The sequence below is a fragment of the Scomber japonicus genome, chromosome 3, assembly GCF_027409825.1.
Source record: "Scomber japonicus isolate fScoJap1 chromosome 3, fScoJap1.pri, whole genome shotgun sequence".
In the NCBI taxonomy this organism is placed as follows: domain Eukaryota; kingdom Metazoa; phylum Chordata; class Actinopteri; order Scombriformes; family Scombridae; genus Scomber; species Scomber japonicus.
The window spans coordinates 30,203,772-30,223,907 of record NC_070580.1 but is presented as its reverse complement, the minus strand read 5'-3'; the positions used below and the strand labels follow the sequence as shown (position 1 = coordinate 30,223,907).

The 20,136-nt window shown below is 40.4% G+C and overlaps 1 protein-coding gene across 1 annotated transcript in view; it reads left to right on the top strand.

Moving 5' to 3' along the window:
* Positions 1 to 989: 989 nt before the first annotated feature.
* Positions 990 to 20,136, top strand: part of LOC128356084 (plasma membrane calcium-transporting ATPase 1-like) — a 104,104-nt gene continuing 84,957 nt past the window's right edge. The window contains exon 1 of the mRNA XM_053316520.1: positions 990 to 1,643. The gene's annotated coding sequence lies outside the window, so the exon portion shown is untranslated. The remainder of the gene's footprint in view (positions 1,644 to 20,136) is intronic.

Sequence of the window (20,136 nt, the reverse complement as noted above, 5' to 3'; positions counted from 1 at the left end):
TTTAGAGGGACTCCGCTCCTCATGAGAATGTGACATACTGTACAATGACCTGCAAGTGTTCACACCCTCTACTAAATTACTAATTTCACTGGATAACATAGATTACAACAAGAAATATTAATACATAGTAGAGTGGTCTACTATAGTGTATAATAATAATAATAATAATAATAATAATGGTTCAGAATAAACAACCACATATTTCTACAGAGAGGACTCTAAGATAGTTAATGAACCCTAAAAGAGAAAGATTATATAATAATGACAAAACTATCCAAAGTACATTAAAGCTGTTAAAATAAAACCATTTAACCTGTAGCATAATCGTTTGTCCCATCTCTAAGAGACAGGCTTGCAAAAATAATTAAAGTTGTATACATTTTTTTTTTTAAAGGGTCTAAAATCACCACTGCAGTCCAGGGCTCTTTGGAAAAATTCAAAAACACATTTTCTAGACTAGCCTATTTGAATTTGACGCAAGCACTTTAATTGATTAAGTATCCTACATATCTACCCCCTTTCTCTTCCTCTGCCTCCATCTGTTTATCCTATAGTATATAATGTATAATAATAATGGTTCAGAATAAACAATCACAGATTTCTACAGAGAGGACCCTAATTGTTAATGAACCCTGATGGAAAGATTATATATTAATGACAGAACTATCCAAAGTACATTAAACCAGTTAAAATAAAACCATTTGAATTTTTAGAAGAGATTTATTTTTTAGGGGTGCTAAGATCAAATTTAGGGGTACTTGAGCACCCATAAAAAGGGTCTAAGATCACGCCTGGGCTGATGTTCTCCATAGCAGGCTCTCTCTTTCTGCCTGATGATTACCTAATTATTTCATAGATCCACCTTAAAAAAAAACAGGGTAATCCCGAGCTGGTCCCTCCCTCTCTCTCTCTCTGTTTCTCTCTCTGGCACCACTTCACCTCCCTCTCTCTCTCTCTTTCTCTCTCACTTCCCCAGCGAGCGAGCCAGGAGAAGACGGCTGATCCCGGACGCAGGGTCTTTTCTCTGGGCTTGTTTGAATGTGCCGGACCCCCCTCCACCTCCACCTCCACCACCACCACCCCTTCCCCAGTCCCACCCACCGCTCTGCAACACAAACACACCACCAGTCTTCATTTACTGGATCTCTGCTCTTTGTTATCAGTCTTTTCCCCTCCCTGTGCTTTTTTATTCCAGGAGAAAAAGAGAGAAAGAAAGAGTGAGTGTGAAAGAGGAGGAGGGAGTTTATTGTTTCTTTTTTCTCCCCTCTTCCCCTTTTTTTGTTGCACGGATTGATTTCTGACTTGAATCTTGGACCCGGTGTGTTTTTCTATCCTCGGGGCTACTGCTGCTGCAGGACCACAGCTGATGCTTGCACCAATGTAATTAGTGTCCAAAAAAAGAAAGAAGAAAGAAAGAAGAGAAGGAACAAACAAATAAAAAGGAAGATTTTTCTCCTGCAGTCTAAGGTGGTCTGTCAATCATTTTTATTCCACCACCACTGCAGTTGTCAAGTTGGAGCCCTGCAGGGAAATGGACAAACCCCTCTGAGCTGCAGACTCTCTGCCTCACTAACACAACCACAGGACGGACAAGGATCCCCCCATTTCTCCTCCTCCTCCTCCCTCCGCCGCCTCGACTGGAGGTAAAAAAATTTCAGTTTTTTTTCTTCAACTTTACTCCACAACAAGTCTGCTTCCCTTTCTAACCACTTATAACTTAACACATATTAAATATTAAGCTGATTTTAGCGTGTTTTTTAAGGAGTCGGTTGTCGTGTCTCTCTCCGTCTCCGCGTTGCTTAGCATCCGGGTAACGTTTACTAACGTTTACTAACTGCCGTTCCTTTTTTCACCTTGACAACCACTGCCGTTCCTTTTTTACCTTGACAACCACTTCTTAGCAACTACAAGATTCTTTTTGAGGTTTTTTCCACAGGTGTTAAAAGCGCTGCTATCCTTATTCACCCGATAATATGGCTTCTGTTTTAATGGCTTTTTTCCTGTAAGATTAATCACAACTGTGTCTCTACTATTAAACCTCCGAGGCACATTTTCTCCCCCTTTTTTAACCCCCCCTTCGTGTGTCTACAGCCCCGATACGTGCCTTTCTTTCTCTCCCCTTCTCTGTCTGTCTGCAGTCAAGTCTCCATTCAAAAAAATGTGGATGTTAAAAAAACGCCAACTTACACCGGTTTCCGACTAACCTTACCACCATTTAAACACACATTATGTTAGTGTACTATCATTTAAACTTGACAACACTTGTAAGTTACCGAATAACACCGGTTTTCGATGAAATATTAACTTTTTTTTAGACGTGGTACGCAGTAGTTCCTGCCACCCGTCGCTGTTTATTACCCATGAGCGTATCACTTGGTTAAAGTTGACATTTTTTAGTCATATAAGCTGCCTTGAGGTGTAAGAGAGGGACGCCGAATTGAAAAGTAGTGTACAATGATACTAATTGAGGTTAATGCGTGTCTTGACTCTTTGTATTTGCAACCTAATAAGGAAATGTAACTTAAATCAGCAGGTTTTTTAATGGCGCTGTTGCGGCAGGTCTCCCAGGGGCGACAGGAGGACGGCACATATCGGGGCTGTTGTTGTTGTGGTGGCTACAAAAAGCAGCAGCAGCAATCACACCGCATGCAGATGTCTCTCCCATAGTGCTTGGAAACAGTTTGCTCATAGCTTCTGCCTTTACAATGTTTAGTTTTCCGTGTGACATTTCCCTTATGATAACTGAATGAATGGCACAAATCCAAATTTTAGGTTAACTTGATAAGAAAATGGCTTTTTTTCCACCTCATCTCTTTCTCTATCCCTCCCTCCCTCAGCAGACACTGGTTGCTGCAGCTATTTGCTCTTGTCTTTTATGTTAAATATCATTATATCACAGGTGTCCTCGCACTTTTAACATAACTGCACCGCATTCAGGTTAAGCTTGTTCAGCCTGTTGGAGCAGTTTCCCCACATTTATCTCACACACACACACACACACACACATACAGACACAGACACAGACACATGGTGCTTGTGTTTTTCAGGTTTGTCATAATTGACGTGAGGCAGTGAAAAACATCTTTAAATGAGCTCCTCGAGCTATCTTAATTAAACAGTCGTTCATCTCGTGAAGAATCGTCCTTACGTCATCTGTTAAGATGGGCGGATGAACAGCGGCGGCTCTGCTTCTTTCCTTTTTTTTCCCTCCTCTCCTGTCATTTCATCCCTCTCCTTCCTCCACCTCCTCCTCCTCCTCCTCCTCCTTCCTCCACCTCCTCCCCTCTGTATCTGGGTGTGTCCTGCCTTATTGCGTTAGGAAGGAGGGGGGATCCCGCATCTTGGCTCATGGTGACTCCTCCTCAGCTTGTGACCTCCAAAAGAGGGCATTGCTCCTTCTGTTTTCCTCTTGCTAGCTAATTCACCATAAAAGAAAAATCAGCCCCAAAGAAAAACTTTGAAGCTCATTGACAGTCCAAGGTTGAATTTTGGGTGATTCTGAGGAGAGCAGTGGCACAATGACGCACCATTGCTGACTGGATCTTAAAGGGGGAAATGGCTAGTTTTGATAAGAGGTGCTTGTTTTTCCACGGATGAATCCACAGGTCTGTAAATCCCAACCAAATCTGCTTCATATCTGTTTTGACATTTAAAGGTATAATATGCAGGATTTGTTGGTTGGTGTTTGTGCAGCATTACATTACATTCAAAGTTGGCATCACCTTTCTGGCTGTAAAAGAGACATAGAGAAAGAGAGAGAGAGAGAGGGTGAATGAAAATGAAAAGAGGGAGCGGTGCTGGCGAGAACAAAGCCTGTGAATCAGATAATAAAACGCTATTTTCTTACTTGTTTCACAGTGGTCATGTTCTAAATTAACACGCCCCAAATGTCCACTCAACCATGCCCCTGTGGGAAAGTGCCGCAGCCGCATTGCCGGATTTTGTGTGAATGAATGCAGAGCTTCATCCCGTCCGCCGTGGCCTCTCTGCTCTGTCTGTGTCTATGTGTGTGTATCTGTGTGTGTGTGTGTGTGTGTGTGTGTGTGTGTGTGTGTGTGTGTGTGTATGTGTGTGTGTCTGTGTCTGTGTATCTCGGCCCCGCCCTCTGTCGAACAGACACACAGACCTGCAGCTCTTTATGCATCCGTGACACAGAGACAGAGAGCAGAGGCGACGGAGACAGGAGACAGTGATGTAAGCTGGTTTCTGCATAGTCTACATTTAATGGGAGAGAGCAGATGATGTACAGGATCTACATATATGGATGCTGAGACCTGATCCATCTACATAGCATCAAAAAGTGTGTGCAATCAGGTGTGTAAGGCCAAAAACTTTCACCTAATTAACAAGTTTTCAGTCTTGATTTGGTCCAATTCAAATGGATTGAGAAGTTCGTACAAGTGGTTTGGGTTTCTATGTTAAACTTTGCACAATCCAATACAGGCTGTTCAGGCTTTTCCTCCAAGACACGGTTCAGCTGAGGTGGTCTGCCTGCCGCCCAGATCCTAATGTGTCTTGTCTTGTGATATAATTAGTGAATGGATGACGGCCTTAACAATAGCTACACTAGTGGCTTTTGTTAAATAGCACATCTGCCCTTCCCCCCCTCCTGAAGGTTAAACACTGTAATTTAACAATGCAAGGTAGTCTGCATCCGTTACTAATTGAGCCTGAATTGATTAGTCTAATTAATTGATTTGTTTATCAGCTAATCAATAATTGGCAACTATTATTATTTAAGTGTTTTTTTAAGCAAACATCAGCCAATTTCAGCTACTGTTTTTTTATATATCACTGTAAACTGAATATTTTGGGTTTTTTTTAGACTTTTGGTTGGATAAAACATGACATGACATTTTCTTGTTTTCTTACATTTCATCGACCAAAACGAGTAATCGGCTAACTGAGAAGATAATGAACAGATACATTCTTGCAGTCTTGGCTACAGCAAACTGTAAGGAGACCCCTGACATTAGCATATGAATGTCTGAAGTCACATTTCATTATTAAAAAACAACCAAAACTAAAATCAGATCGGCACAGTACCAGTTTGAGACTACATCTACGTTAACCCAGCTAAATCCTAAAATAATGATTCATGCAAAAATGAAATTAATCAATATTTATTCATATAGCGCCAAATCAATGCAAAAGTTATCTCAAGGCACCTTTCACATAGAGCAGGTCTAGACTATCCTCTTTAATTTATGCCTAAGTGTTTAATTCTCCCTACGGAGCATGTGCAGAGGACAGACAGGCCAGCTGCAGAAAACCAGCAAAGAAGAAACGATACATGGATTTACGTGGTGGCTTCCTGACATTTTGTTTATTGTGAGCAGCTGGCACGCTAATGAATAATGTCTCTCTAACCTTAATGTGAACCCTCCTCCCAGCTGAGGACACAGAGTCAGGTTTGCCTGCAGACACATGAGCGAGCTCTGTTTGTGTCTGAAGCTGCTGCCCAGGTCCACTGATGACCACAGGAAGTGGCTGATGCTGAGTCAGTGTGTCAGTCCCGTTAACGTCCCGCAGGAGCTTCAGCGCAGACAAAAAGAAGAACAGATTAAATATTTCACTGTGGTGCATTTACAGACATCAGTCAGTCAGGTTGTTTCCTGAAGAGAGATCTGTGTAATCCCAGGTGTGTCACTTTCACCTCGGTTACCTGCTGCTGATGCTCCAGGTGGTTTTTACTCAAGGGAAGTGTGAGGTGTTGAGCTTCAGGCAAAGTAGCAGCTCTATAAAGTTGTTTTCTTCTATTATTACCATTTTTTAATTTGAATAATCACTTAACTAGTGTCTGTTTGTCATCAGTTTATAATGATACCTAACAGATAAAGGCTGCAAATCTTTATTTAACACTATAATAGCAAGTTCCTGATATGTTTTAATGACTCAGATGATTGATTCATATTTATTTTTTCATCAGTTGTCTATTTGAATCATTCTCCCATCTTTTTAATTCAGGTTTTTCCCATATTGACTGTAGTTGAGACATGCTGCCTCCTGTAACTGTCTAAAGAAGTTATGACATGAATACATGATGACATATAATCAGCATCTAGAGGTGCTACATCACACAGCAAAAGCACATTTAATTAGTGAGCAAACTGCCATCGAGAAGCCGAGCTGATCACGGAATGAAATGCGACAGGATCTGTCTGATTTTAGCTCATTAGGGTAACTGACAGATCGATCCAACCGTACTTTTGGCTTCGTGGTAATTAATCAGATCAAAATGTTGCAGTGTCAGGGAGGAGAAAAAAAAGGAAAAAGCTGAGTTTTTACAAGCTAGGAAAAATGAAATGGCTCCATCCGAATTTATAGCATATGAGGAAAAAAGGTCACTGCTGCCCCATAGGAGAGAGTGAAGTTAGTTTTATAATTACCAGCTTGACAGTTGAAGTTGGTTAAAGGTTGGGTATTGAATCAACTGGACTGAGATCAACATGACAGGAGTTTCATGTTGAGATGGAAATCTGTAGCTCCTAGCTTAACTTTGTCGACTCAGCTGCTAAAGGTGAAAAAACCCAAATTATTTTAATATGATTTTTCAAGTCAAATCAAGATTATTTGTAGAGCACATTTAAAAACTGTAGTTTGACCAAAGTGCTGTACAGAGCATGAATAGGCCAAACAATGGGCACACAATAAGTGGATAAAACATTTCAGATGGCCTCTTTATTAGGTACACCTGTGAAATTCTTCATTTATAAAGCTTTCAGGTGATGGTTTGATCATTTATGTTCACTATTGAGGTTATAATGGGTGATAGTGGTATATTTAGGTGCTTTATATTGAATGGTGTTTCTTATATTTTATTCACTCCATTTAACTTAGATGAGAGGGGCAAAATATTAGGAACACCTGTCAGTATAATGCAACCCAGTACAGCACCACCACTTAGTAATAAACAAAGTAAAATGATCATCTTTTTGACAATGTTGTATTATATTGTATTAGATTGTAGAGGTGTACCTAATGAAAGAAACTGTAGAAGTCGAAACAGGGCTCCAGATGTCCTCCTGGAGTGCTCCTATAGTTTCGCAGCACTGTTAAAAACACATAGGGACAAACATGAGTGATTTCCTCCAAGCCATCCGTCGTGCCAGATATTTTATTACATGACTTTTTCATTGCAAACAGTGACTCGCCTTTCAAAGATCCCCCCCCCCAATAATGGAAAATCAACTCGCATTTGACGCTTGTCGGGTTTTAATTTCGGATGCTGTCCCCTGGCAAATACAATACATTTAAATGTTTAAATGGATGTGTCACATTTGTGTGTTCTGTGTGGTTGAACAAGCCGCTCCCTCCGCTGAGCATTAATGATGTTTATTTTATTCCGTGTAGTCGTCGTACAACCTTTCCTGTGTTTCCGTGTTTCCTGTTTCCTTGATGGATCTCTCCCTGTGCGATTGTTATTATAGAAAAAAAAAAGAGCCCTCGCTCTGAGATTTTTTACATTCCATTTTTTTATGTACATGTTGCTTGATTTATGACTGGATTCAGATCCCCAGTTTATAGAGTTTATTGCATCAGCAGCTCTTGTCTTATTCCAGAGAGAATCCATTAATTATGTCCTTTAGATTAAAAATAACATCTGAAGAGGATGAACTACATGAAAAGACGTACTCTGTGCCCCCCGAAGTACAAGGCAGCGTCATGTTTGGGGGCGTAATGCGACCAGTTCCTGGGCCGGTGTAGACATTAAGACGAGGATTATGTATATTAAAGCTGCTGAGATTCTTTGATTAATAGATTAGTCGATTGTCAGAAAATTAATTGCCAACTACTTAGATAATCAATTCATCATTTTGAGTCATTTGAAAGGAAAGGAACCCCTAAATCTCCAGTTTCAGCTTCTCATTGTGAATATTCTCAGTTTTTTTTAGTCTGCTGTGATAGTAAACTGAATATCTTTGGGTGGTGGACTATTCATTGGTTTCATCTTGGGCCTTGAGAAACATTTTTCACACACTTTTTCACAATTTTCTGACATTTTTATATACCAAACTTATAAATAAATCAATAAAATAATAGTCAGACCAATAGAAAATGAAAGTTATGGTTGGTTACTACCCTAATCTATGTGACTATGGTTGTATAAATCGTGGCTGACCCTCAGGTGTGTATATCTAGGCAATAAAATGGTTGAAACACATTGATGTAAACGGTCAGAGGGAGCAATGATCTACTTGAGTTGTTAGTCAAGCTATAACTGGGTATAAAAATGTCATATCAACATCATAAACGTGTTGACATGTTCAGTAGTTTTGGCATTTATTTATCGTACAAAGTAAAGAAATGTTACCCGGCAACCAAATGTAGGCAACACACAGTTTTGGGTTTGTTTTTGGCACATGTGGCTTTCAGTAGGAAGTAGGTGTCAACACCTCAAACCAACCTGCTACACTGACAATGAGGCTGCAAACAAGTGTGTTACATTGATCTGGGTGATTCAGATAAAACCAGACTTGGTTTACACACAGGAGAGATCTGAGTCACCACGAGGCAGAATAGTTTCCTCGCTTAGCTCGCCGCTGAACTCTGAACTCTTTACTGTCGGGATTGGAGTCTTCTGTGAGTTTATGATTATTTAACTACGGAACGATGGTACTTATGTCGCTGCTTGTGTTGAAATGGGTCACGCTGGGCCCAGAGCCAGGATGAAGTGACTGAGGGTGGTTTTATTAAAACTTGCAATGGTGCAATTCAGCCTCAGAAATGCTACTCTTTTAAAATAAAAGAATAACCTGCATTTATGAATCGGGGCACTCACATAAAAACGTAGCACTAGCTAAATATTTTAGGATTTATGAATGATTCTCGATACAAAATCAGCAGGCGGAGGTGTGTAGAAACAGCTGCAGCTCTCTCTCTCACTCTCACTTTCCTTTCACTTCTGGGTTGTTTCCTTTCTGTTTGTGGATTGCTTGCCATGGGGGGGGGGGGGGGGGGGGGGGGGGGATAGGACCAAATGTTCTGTTTATAACCATGAAAAGGAAGCAGACTAAGATACTGAATCGAAAGTGAGGTCTCCACATGGCCCCTGCATGCATGCAATTAATGCAAATAGCCTAAAATTATAATGGCAAAGTTCTCCATCACACAAAAACCAACAGACTTCTTATAGGACCTGAGTCACTATCACACACACACACACACACACACACACACACACACACACACACACACACACACACACACACACACAGAGATTGGTTGATGTCAGATGTATTTCTTATTTCTTGTTTAGGTTACATTAATAATGAAATAGCAGCATATCTTGTTTTGTCGTTCACTCCACTATATACACATTATTTGATATTTTATTACACTCAAGTTATTTTGTTGCTTTAGTCTTTATATCTGCTGCTTTTTCTGTCTGTCTCAGTTTTATTTAGTACTTGAACTTGAAACTTTCCTCTGTAGTGACACAGATGTGACACAGATGGCAAAATGGCTCACACATTTATGTCATTTTCCATCATGACATCAATTAGAGCTGAAACCAGTAGTTGAATAGAGCACAGAAAATTAATGGCAGCCATTTTGATAATGAGTTGATTGTTATCCTTGTAGAATAATGTACTTTCTCACATCGATGCAAAAATCCAGTAAATCTGTCCTGTGATCAGAGTTGATGGGTGTAGGTGATGACCTCCATCTCTGTGACGGCGCCATAAAGTTCAATACCGACAGAGACAAATGCACCTGTGGTCCTGTAGCTAGCGTGCATTTGAACGCACCGCTGGGACCTAATGAACCAGTAAACACACCGTACTGTACGTTACACTGGTGTGGACATAGGTTTTTAAAAATTCAGTAAAATGTGGAAACCCCTCTACAGACGGAAATCCCTGCCTGTGAACCAGATCCAACAGCGCACACTTTGTCTCTTATCTAAGTCCACATCCATTATTAATGGATGCAGTGCAGCTGTGGGAAGCTCAGTCCTACATTTAAGATATGGATGCTTTCTGCTCAGCACAGCCTCAGTGTTTGTGGATATAATAGAGCTGTTGGCCTTTATCATTATTTTATATCCCTGAGTTCACCCTACTGTAATGTAGATCTGACAAAAATGATTGTGTCACATTTTTTAAATGTATTTATGCTTAAATTTAAATGAGTAAGAAAGCCTCCAGTGAGACTGAACATCTCTTTGTCTTACCGACACAGGCTTTCAAAATGTAGAAGTTCAACCGTAGCTGTAATTAGCTCAGTTACCAAGTTAGAGGAAACGTGTGGCCACACTGCTGTCCCTGGAGATTCTATCAGCTCTATATACAGTAGTACATCATTTACAAGTTTATTTCTTTGTCAGAGATTGTGCCACTAAGCCATCTCATACAGTATAATAATATCAGGATTATGTTGGACTTTCTTCGCATAGAGTAAATCAGTTTTTGGCAAAAGACCTGTTCAATGTTCAGATTAATCTTTTGAAAGTAAGAGTTTATACAGAAACAAACACTATTGAGGGATAAGTTAGAAGCTAGGCAGATCAGAAAATGTAAAAAAAAAAGGGTTGTAGTAATAGAACACCAAAACAGACATACACAATATATAAACACAAAACAAACAAGAACATAAAATAACAAATCCTTTGCCAAGGCATCTCTGTGAGAGGGCCAAGTTAAGTCAATGTAAGCAGAGTCCATTAATAGTCCACTCAAAGGTCAGTCTGCATCAGAGATGGAAGCAGTGACGGCAGCTCAACAAAATAAAAGCATTAGGCAGTGGTGTAAGGACAGTAGCGTTCAAATCGATAGGCCTGTAGCAAAGTATAAAACAAAACAAGACAAACAAGTGCAACAAATGGGAACAGCTGGTAATGCAACGGGAAGATTATATGACAACCGGATGTAATCGAACCAATCAGTAACTAAAAGACATACCAGCTGAGATAAAGCAGAAGCCCGATAAATAAATGAATCAAAAACAACAACATAGGCTGGTTGGGTTAGTACCATACACAAACATCCAGAGGTGCTATAAAGTCCTGAGCTCTATTGTGTAAGGTGAGCCCTCTCGATAGTCGGAGGAATGGAAAAGTTTTTCTTGCCCAGGCAGCTGTGGGATTAACCGTGACACGAAGCCAAGAATATTCCTCCTCATGTTCAGATCAATCCTCTAAAGGATTAAGAAATCTTACAGTGAAGATAAGAAGATCTGCTTTGGTTCTCCAGATCCTTGAATCTTGTCCATCAGGTAGGCGTTATCTTTTAGTTCTTCGGTCAGAGTCAGCAGCTCTTATCGATTGTCTTTATTTGCCCTAATCCGTCGCTTCAGTGAAGAGACATGTTCCTGAAGAGTATCCAAGGACATCTGAATTCTGCTCAGCTTTGTTTGGATTGGATCCACCTTTTGAATCAAGACGAGTGAGCGTGTCTGTCTTCATCTGTTGTTTGCCCCCACATAAAATTTGTAGAGAGATCTATCTTGTTTTGTTGTCCAGTGCCACTGTTAAACCCATGAGTATTATCCACTCATCGTGCCAAGTAAACGGACATTAATCTAGACTTGTTTAAGCCTATGACAAGTTGTGTATATATAAACCACAGTATTAGGATGATTAAGCAAACAGACAAGCCCGGTTTGCACTCAGTCACGCTGTGGCCGTCTTTGAATGTGAGTAAACGTGAGGCTTCAGGCCTTGTTAGCAGTTAACTGATGGGTGAAACCACCTAACCGTAGATTAAACAGACAACACACACACACACACACACACACACACACACTATAAAACATGGACGAGGATTTAAACACGGCCAACCTTTTTTTTTCTCTCTGGTCAGGAGACAAGGTAAATAACAAAATAATGGTCTCTCCCAGGTGTCATTATAGAGACAGTAATGGACTTTAATGGCAGCGTTTTTTCACGGGGACATTTCGTTCCTGTGGGTCCACTGTGCACCTGCGCTTTTTGAAAATATCCACACTTGCCTGCAGATGACATGGAGGCGTCAGCAGGATTGATGATTGTAGCTTGACCATCTGAGGGCGTCCACCTGACACACAATTGTGTAACGCCTGCGTGTGTGTGTGTAATGTTTGTGTGTGTGTGTGGGCTTGTTAGCAGGTGTTTAGTGGGTGGAAATGTGGGTGTTTGTGTGTGTGTGTGTGTGTGTGTGTGGTGTGTCTGTGTGTGTGTGTGTGTGATTGACAGGAAGGTTTGAACAGCAAGATGAGCGTTAAATAAGAATTTTCCTTTAAAGTGTTTTAAAAAAGGAATGAGTGCAAAAGAATGAGCTCAATGAGTGTTCCCAGTGTTCCCAGTGCTCCCAGTGCTCCTAGTGTTCCCAGTGCTCCCAGTGTTCCCAGTGCTCCCGGTATTCCCAATGCTCCTAGTGTTCCCAGTGCTCCCAGTGTTCCCAGTGTTCCCCAATGTTCCCAGTTTGAGCTGCAAAACTTTGGTCTTTTTATGTATCTGAAGTATTAGTGAGTTGTCAAGTACTTGTGTGATTGGGTTTGGGGTTAATAGGGGTTAATAATTTATCAAATCTGCTTATATAAATCTAATTCCATTTAGCTTTCATTATTTTCAATTAAATAAACTTAAAGAACCAAAACTCAAAGATTCAATTTAGATCTGTAATCACCTTTTTGTTTACTGAGAAGCCAGAAACACTAAAGTTTTTGTTGGTGGTATAATTAATGTTGACAAATGAAATGTTGATTCAATATGCATCTGAAATATTAAGATAAAGCTGACTGTTAGTGGCCACTTGATCCAAATACTGGAGTTCCTAATTCACAGACAGCATGTTAACAGAGCAGCCAAAAGTTCAATGATGATTTTTAGCTATTGTGGAATTAACATGAAGTATTTACAGTTGCTATAATCTGATGTTTATTCTGATTATCATTGATCTTTGCTAATAAAGAGTGAGGAGAGATAAAAGGTTTGAAGAAGAGGAGATGAATTAGCGTCATGCCTTACTGGATCCAGATATCTTTTAAACTGGAAACCAACTGGAAACTCACACCAATGACAAAACTCAGTCAAACTGAAATATAATTATATAATACTTGTTTTTGGATCGAATACAATTAAATGGGATCAACCATAATCAATTTCCAACCTCAATCAGTGGCTGCAGGAGGAATATCATTTTTTTAAAAGTCACAGTCTTGTGTTGGCTTGCTTTGGATCAATCATGAACAAGTAGAACAATAAGAAACACAAAAAAACAAAAACCTCACATGACCCGACATCATTTATATCCTCGATAAATATAAATAATTAACATAACCAATAACAACTATGACAACGAGCACAAACAAGACAATAAAAAACCAAATGAACAAAACCACCAAATAAAACACCATGAGAAAAAAAGAGATCCAAAAAGGGAGTGGCGTGAAAGGGTATGTGGAGGGTGGAGGGTGGAGGGTGGAGGGGGGGGGCAAAGTCAACAGCAAGACTGGAAGTTCCTAATGACATAATACGAGATAACCTACACTGTGTGATGGATAATCCCTATTATCCTCCAAGATACAGGGATCAGTAAGAGTGAGTATTCAAACAGAGGACACTCTGAGGCCCCAGAGAGGCAGTCAGCCAGTGTTTCTGCTCCATACTTAAAGATATCACACATATACCACACAGGCTCAGTGTTTGCCACGAAAGATTGACAGGTGGTTGGATCTCAGTCTGACACCTCTAGGGGGGTGGGGGGCACATTTTAAAGTCAAATGCATCATTCTAGTGCACTCTGTGAGCAAACCTAAGAGGTTATATCTATTTAAAAAAGTGCTCTAAACCATTTAGTACTTTAGTAATGTAACTATTGGTTGTATAGGTATGAATGGTGATGACACAGCAAAAAAGTCACGCCCACAAAGCATGGGGAAAGAAATGTACCAGTTAATAAATGTTACAAATACACCATCAACATAAAAACTAATGTCCATATGTAATCTCTGAAACAAAGAGAGCAGAAGTGATTATCCAAGTTCATCTAGTTCAGGGGTGTCAAAGGAAAAAAGAAAGAAAGGGAGGAAGGACAGATGGAAGGAAGGAAGGAAGGAAGAAAGGGAGGAAGGAAGGAAAACAAGACAGGAAGGAAAGATGGAAGGAACGAAGGAAGGAAAAAAGGAAGGAAGGAAGGACAGATGGAAGGGAGGAAGGACGGCAGGAAGGAAAGATGGAAGGAAGGAAGGAAAGAAGGAAAAAAGAAAGAAAGAAAGGGAAGAAGGACAGATGGAAGAAAGGAAGGAAGGAAGGAAGGAAGGACAGATGGAAGGAAGGGAAACAGACAAGAAGGAAAGTGGGCTGGATTGGACACCTTGGCGGGCCGGTTCTGGCCCACAGGCCGCATGTTTGACACCCCTGATCTAGTTCATATAGGCAGAGAGTAGATCTGGTGCATGTTCGGCTCACTATGAAACTGTAGTGGCACAAATTAGACTATGGTGGGCCGCCACAGTCTATATCATTAATGGGAAACACTGCAGTCTATGTGTCACCACCAGTTTGTATGAAGCCATTTAACACATGAATTAAATCCACTCTGTAAAAGTGGAAGATTTTCAATGAGTAGTTATTCTACAAACGGGTGACCATGGCAAAAAAAAAAGAAACCACAACCTCCCATGTTTGGACCATTTAATAGAGCTTTGCAATAAATCAAACAGACACTAAGTGGAGGATTTGCTCAAGTGCATTCCTAACATTTTATCCAAGAAAGATTCAGTCTCTTTCTACATATTTTCTGCTTTTTCATAAAAATATAACAAGTGCATGAAAGACCTCAACTCTGTACCCAATCTTCAGCTTAAGTCATTGTCCTTTTTAAGTTTTATTTGTCCCCAATTTACAATAACGTCTATTGATTGTTTTATTAAGTATAAGCTGAGATTGCACTTCATGCGGATAAGTATGCCAAGAAGCTATAAGATTCTGCCAAGAGTCATCTGGGATTCTTCCATCCACTTTTTTCCCAAACCCATTTTTAACTCTGCCAACAGCAGCCGCTGCCCTCTGATTCCTACAGATGTCGGGGTCATGTTGCTTCTTGGCTTTCATTCTTCCCGTTGCCATATATGCACATGCTGAATCATAAGGATAAAGTAAGATGAGGATACAAATTAAACCAAAAGATGCATAATAAGAAGGAAATTAAAACTAGATTAAATAATAATAAGGCTTTATAAAGAAGATCCAGATGATTATGGCATATAAAGGATAAAATAATAAAGAGCAAAAATGATTAAAGAATACATCTATAAATTATGGATGTCAACGGTTAGCTGTTAATCGGTTAACCACAGAGAAGGCTGTAGTTTAATTTGCATAACAGGGCTTGGTGCTAAACTTGTTACTTCATGTTATTAACTTTAGATCTATTGGTGCCAAATTTTGGTACCTTGCGGGACTGAGGAGCAAAATTAGCCCAATGTAACATTCCTTAAAATGAAGAAATCTCAGTCTATGTGAGCAGACTTCAACTACCATCAACAGTTATTATTCATTCATCTTTAGGGTTGAAATCCTAAATGAGTGTTTATGGATTTTTGTCTCTGTTTTCGCGCCTGTTTTCTTCTCAGTGCTCTAAGTTTTCTCACCTTCTGAAGGTGAAGGTGCTGCTGTGACACGTTCAGGTGTCTCTGTGTGTGTGTGTGTCTGGATGTGTGTGTGTGTGTGTGTGTGTGTGTGTGTGTGTGTGTGTGTGTGTGTGTGTGTGTGTCTGGATGTGTGTGTGTGTCTGGATGTGTGTGTGTCTTAATCCTGATGAAGTTGTCGATGCAAAGAGGTGTTGAAGCTTGTGAATGTTATGAGCTGCTGTGAGCCGAGCCGTGTCTTTGTGTGTGTGTGTGTGTGTGTGTGTGTAATGCTGTGTACTAACAGACATAGATGAGTGTGTGTGGGAATGTTACACTAATTGTGTTTGCTGCTCCGTGGGTTGTTACAGTGTTGACGTCAGTAGTTTCTAGGCAGAGAGTTTACCACATATTGATCTTCACATTTTTATAACCTATACATGTGTTGTTTAGTACTAATTTAGACTTACAGCAGTTATGATTGGAGGATGAAACGCTGTGCTGTAGCTGACTCCTTTTTAAAAAATGTAACTGCATGTCATGGCTGCCACTCTGCTGTGAATGGCTGCTTGTGTTTTCTGACATTATTTAGAGTGAGTACGACATGAAGCATCTACCAGCCCGATCATCAAGACTGCAAACATCAGTTTTGAGCATTTTGATTGGGCGGCAGCAGGTCAGCAGATCCTGTATATGACCTTTGACATACCCTACACACTGTTTAATATTGAATACTGAGCTGCATAAGTGAATCTGGAGCCACACCAGGTTATTTCCAGGTTGTTTCAGACTTGTAGTTCAGTGAGTTAATGGGTTTTGCAGCAAGCTTTTCTGGTCACCACTGTGGTAGCTCTTTGTAGAAAAAAGAAAAAAAAGGACAGCTGTGGTCTTTAATGGCACTCTGCAGGTTAAAACATTAGCATGTTCATGCTAAGTGGTTTTTGTACTCAGGCTGGGATTTCCAGCCAACGTTTGATCTTGTAAATGTGTAATGTTGTCCATTAATGGGCTGTTTTTGTTCCTATTTTCAGTACTTTACCTGTTAGTTTTAACATTACACTTAAAAGAAACTTCCATCCATTACGTCTTAGTCATGAAATTTGACGTTAATCTGCCCATTGTGTCATTGTGTGGAGCACAAGGGAAATATGGCTATAATCATCAGTTTCTTTTGGACGTTCGTAACAAAGACTTTCACTATGAGAAGCACTGTGGGCTCAAAGGTCTTGCCTTGGAGCTGCGCTGGAGAGGAAATATTTAAAGTGGCGTGAAAGGACACGGAAACAAACCGAAGCTCAGAGGAGTGCAAGCTAGGCCAACTGCAAACCCATAGAAACCAGGAGATGTATCAATCATGCTGGCTAATGTTCGTCCTCTGGACAGCAAATGGATTATATAACCTCCATCAGTGCTGGTCACCAGCTGTCAACATCGAACTGAAACATGTCCTTTCTCTCTAAATGCACTTTAATGCACCGTGCTGCTAAGTGATCAGTCTTTTTGTAAATGATTTTTAAGGGAATTTTTAGATGTATATGTTCATCGTTACTGTTGTTGTTGTATTGCTGTGGACTGGGAGGGACAGCGTTTAGGTTTTTTTGAAGGAACTTTTCCCTGACCGCTTTAAATGTGCTACATTTTTCGCTACATTAAGTGAGTTTCAGCTTTCCTTCTCTTTTTACAGCCTGAAAGAGATAACATCACATGCTCTTCAGTGTCATCCAAATGATCCACCTTTAACCTTCCTGTTCAGCAGGTTCTGTGTTAGACCCTTTTCACCAACTTCCTTCCCACTTATTACAGTAGGTTTTACACATAGTTTGGGAAATGATGGTCAGTAGGCCTCATTTAAATGAAACTATACCTCATTTTTGAGTCAATGCCTGTTGTCTCCAAGGTCAAAATGGACCCAAGGACAACAGGTGGGTTAAAGATGATTTTGAGCCAAAGTTGCACCAAAACTTGTTTTCAGACAGCACATCTCAGACATATTGTGTTACCTGACCTGAATACTGTGCATTGATTTGCTGAACAGATTAATCAGTTTCTCTTCAAGAACAGCACCGGCCTTTAAAAGCTCTCTGCTGTAAAACAGGAAACCTGCAATTCATTAACAATGGACAATAACAGCCTTTGTGAGAGAAGATATTTAGTGTCAGTTCATTTTTTTAAAGGACAGCGTTTATTGATTTTTTGCAAATGAACTTAATATTTTGTATTGATCTGTATGTCCACTGCTGGTGAAGAAGTCTATACCCGCTAAAAAATCAGACACCAGTGAAATCAGTTCTTTTCATCGTCTTCCTCTGTGGTTTCTGCGGTTGCCATGGTCACGCAACAAGTGATCATGTAAAGACGGGAGAGGGCAGGTGTCCCGATGGCCCGGCTGCTGTCATCTTTACATCAGAAGCATCGGAGGCGAAGACGACAACCGCTCACTGTCTAAAAAAGTTTTTCAATGTTCAACTTTTCTACATTTTATACCAGACTGCAGTAAACTGACTCATTTCTAAGACTGAGCAGCTGCGTAATTTAGATCAGTGTTTGTGTGTTTAATGCTGGCAGCTTACTTGGCATCCATCTGTAGCACGTTAACAACTGATGAAGATGAGTGAATAAAGAAAAGGATGAGACAGAGAGAGAGAGAAATGCCAGAACTGACACACACAAAGCGTAAATGAGCAGCCTCGTTCACTTACACCCCCCCCCCCCCCCACCCTCCTCCCCAGGGGCTCTTTCTGTTCTCATTGGTCGACTATAGGAAATTGTGTCATGGCCGACATCCAGCCCTACGTCAACAGCAGGATTTCACTCGTTTTTCTTCTTCTTTACTCAAAATGTAAACTTCTCGAATACTTACATACGCATTCAAGCTCAAATCTGTGTCATGGCCGACTTCCAGCCGCTCGCAAAGCTACATCAACAAACCATGAAACAAACTTTAGTGGTGGGAGTTTAATCTTTTTCTACTTCTTTACTCAAAATGTAAACTTTTAATTACAAATCTGAACAGAAGTATGAGATTAGACTCTATTTCTACTAGTTCTAAGGGAGATAAAGGACAAGGAACAAGGAGGTATGATTATTTACTTTATTTATACATGTGTATTTGAGTTCAATGACTACACTCAACTAGGCAAGTCTTGGAAAAACCTTAGCAATCACCTTAGCAACCAAGGCTTTATACATGTGTATTTGAGTTCAATGACTAAACTCAACTACACTCAACTAGGCAAGGCTTGGAAAAACCTTAGCAACCACCTTAGCAACCAAGGCTACAGAACAGATGGTCATTCTGATGTCATCTCGTCTGCAAGGTAGAAAAAAATGTTGCTAACGAAGCGTTTAGCTTAGCATAAAGCCATGGATTTTGACTTGCAGGTAGCATTTCTACACACGTTAACTTCAAGTTTTGAGACTTTGACCAAATTCAACACAGATATCCAACATCTTAAGAGTATAGAATCACATAAAGTAGGGTTACGCCCCCTTTTTTAACACACTTTACTTTAATGCTTAAATGAAAGCAGGAACAAACAAGGAATACATTACAGAGAAGACTGAGAAACACTGACTTGACAGGCTTGTAAACACATTAAAAACACATCAGTAAGCTACATTTGGCTCCCACAGTAGCATCAGGTTCCTGTCAGAGCAGTGTGTGCAGTGATTCAGAGACTATAGAGGAGAAGTGTGTGTGCGTGTGTGCGTGTGTGTGTGTGTGTCCTTGCAGATACAGTTAGAGAAAGGCGTCGGTCAGAGGAGGAAGTGAGCAGATGGAGGGCGGATGGAAAGCCAACAGGAAGTGGAGGCTTGATGGTTTCCTCATGTTGTGTTGGCAACAGTCAGGATTTCACTTCCCTGTATTCGCTCAGCCAACAGGTGCTGTGTATGCTGCGCTTGTCACATTTCAGTCCTGCTCTCCTTCTTCTTCTTCTCCTCCTTCTCTTTTATGTGATATTTAAATCCAGAGCAGAGTCAGAGTACAGTGTCTCTCTCTCTCTCTCTCTCTCTCTCTCTCTCTCTCTCTCTCTCTCTCTCTCTCTCTCTCACATTTTTAGGAAATATAACATGTAAAAATGTAAATCCCTGAAGCTTAACAGGCTTATGGCGCTTCAGGGGGAAAACGAGTGGCGGTGCTACATCGAAGAGCAAGGCGACTGTTTTAACCGTCGTCGAGTAACTACACCATAATAAGATGATATGTGTGAGGATGTGTCTGATTATATGTCAGCAGGTGATTGATTGATTGACATTATACATTCACTCATTCAATATTATTAATCAGACCAGCATGCAGTGACATTTGGGGGGAAGTAGAGGTGTAAAGATGAACTTATATGTTGGAAAACTGATACAGCGACACTGAAATACAACCAGAAATCTAACCAAAGATGGAGTATGTAATGCTGGTGGCTGCTCATTAACATACAGTATACACTAACAATGACATTACAATGACAGGAGCAATCAATCCAAAGCAAGTAATGGCAGCAGCATTAGCAGTTTAATGCTACTTCAGCCAACTCCTCCTGTTTGACGACAATAACTGAAGCCATAAACTGCTTTATTTAATGGCAGTAA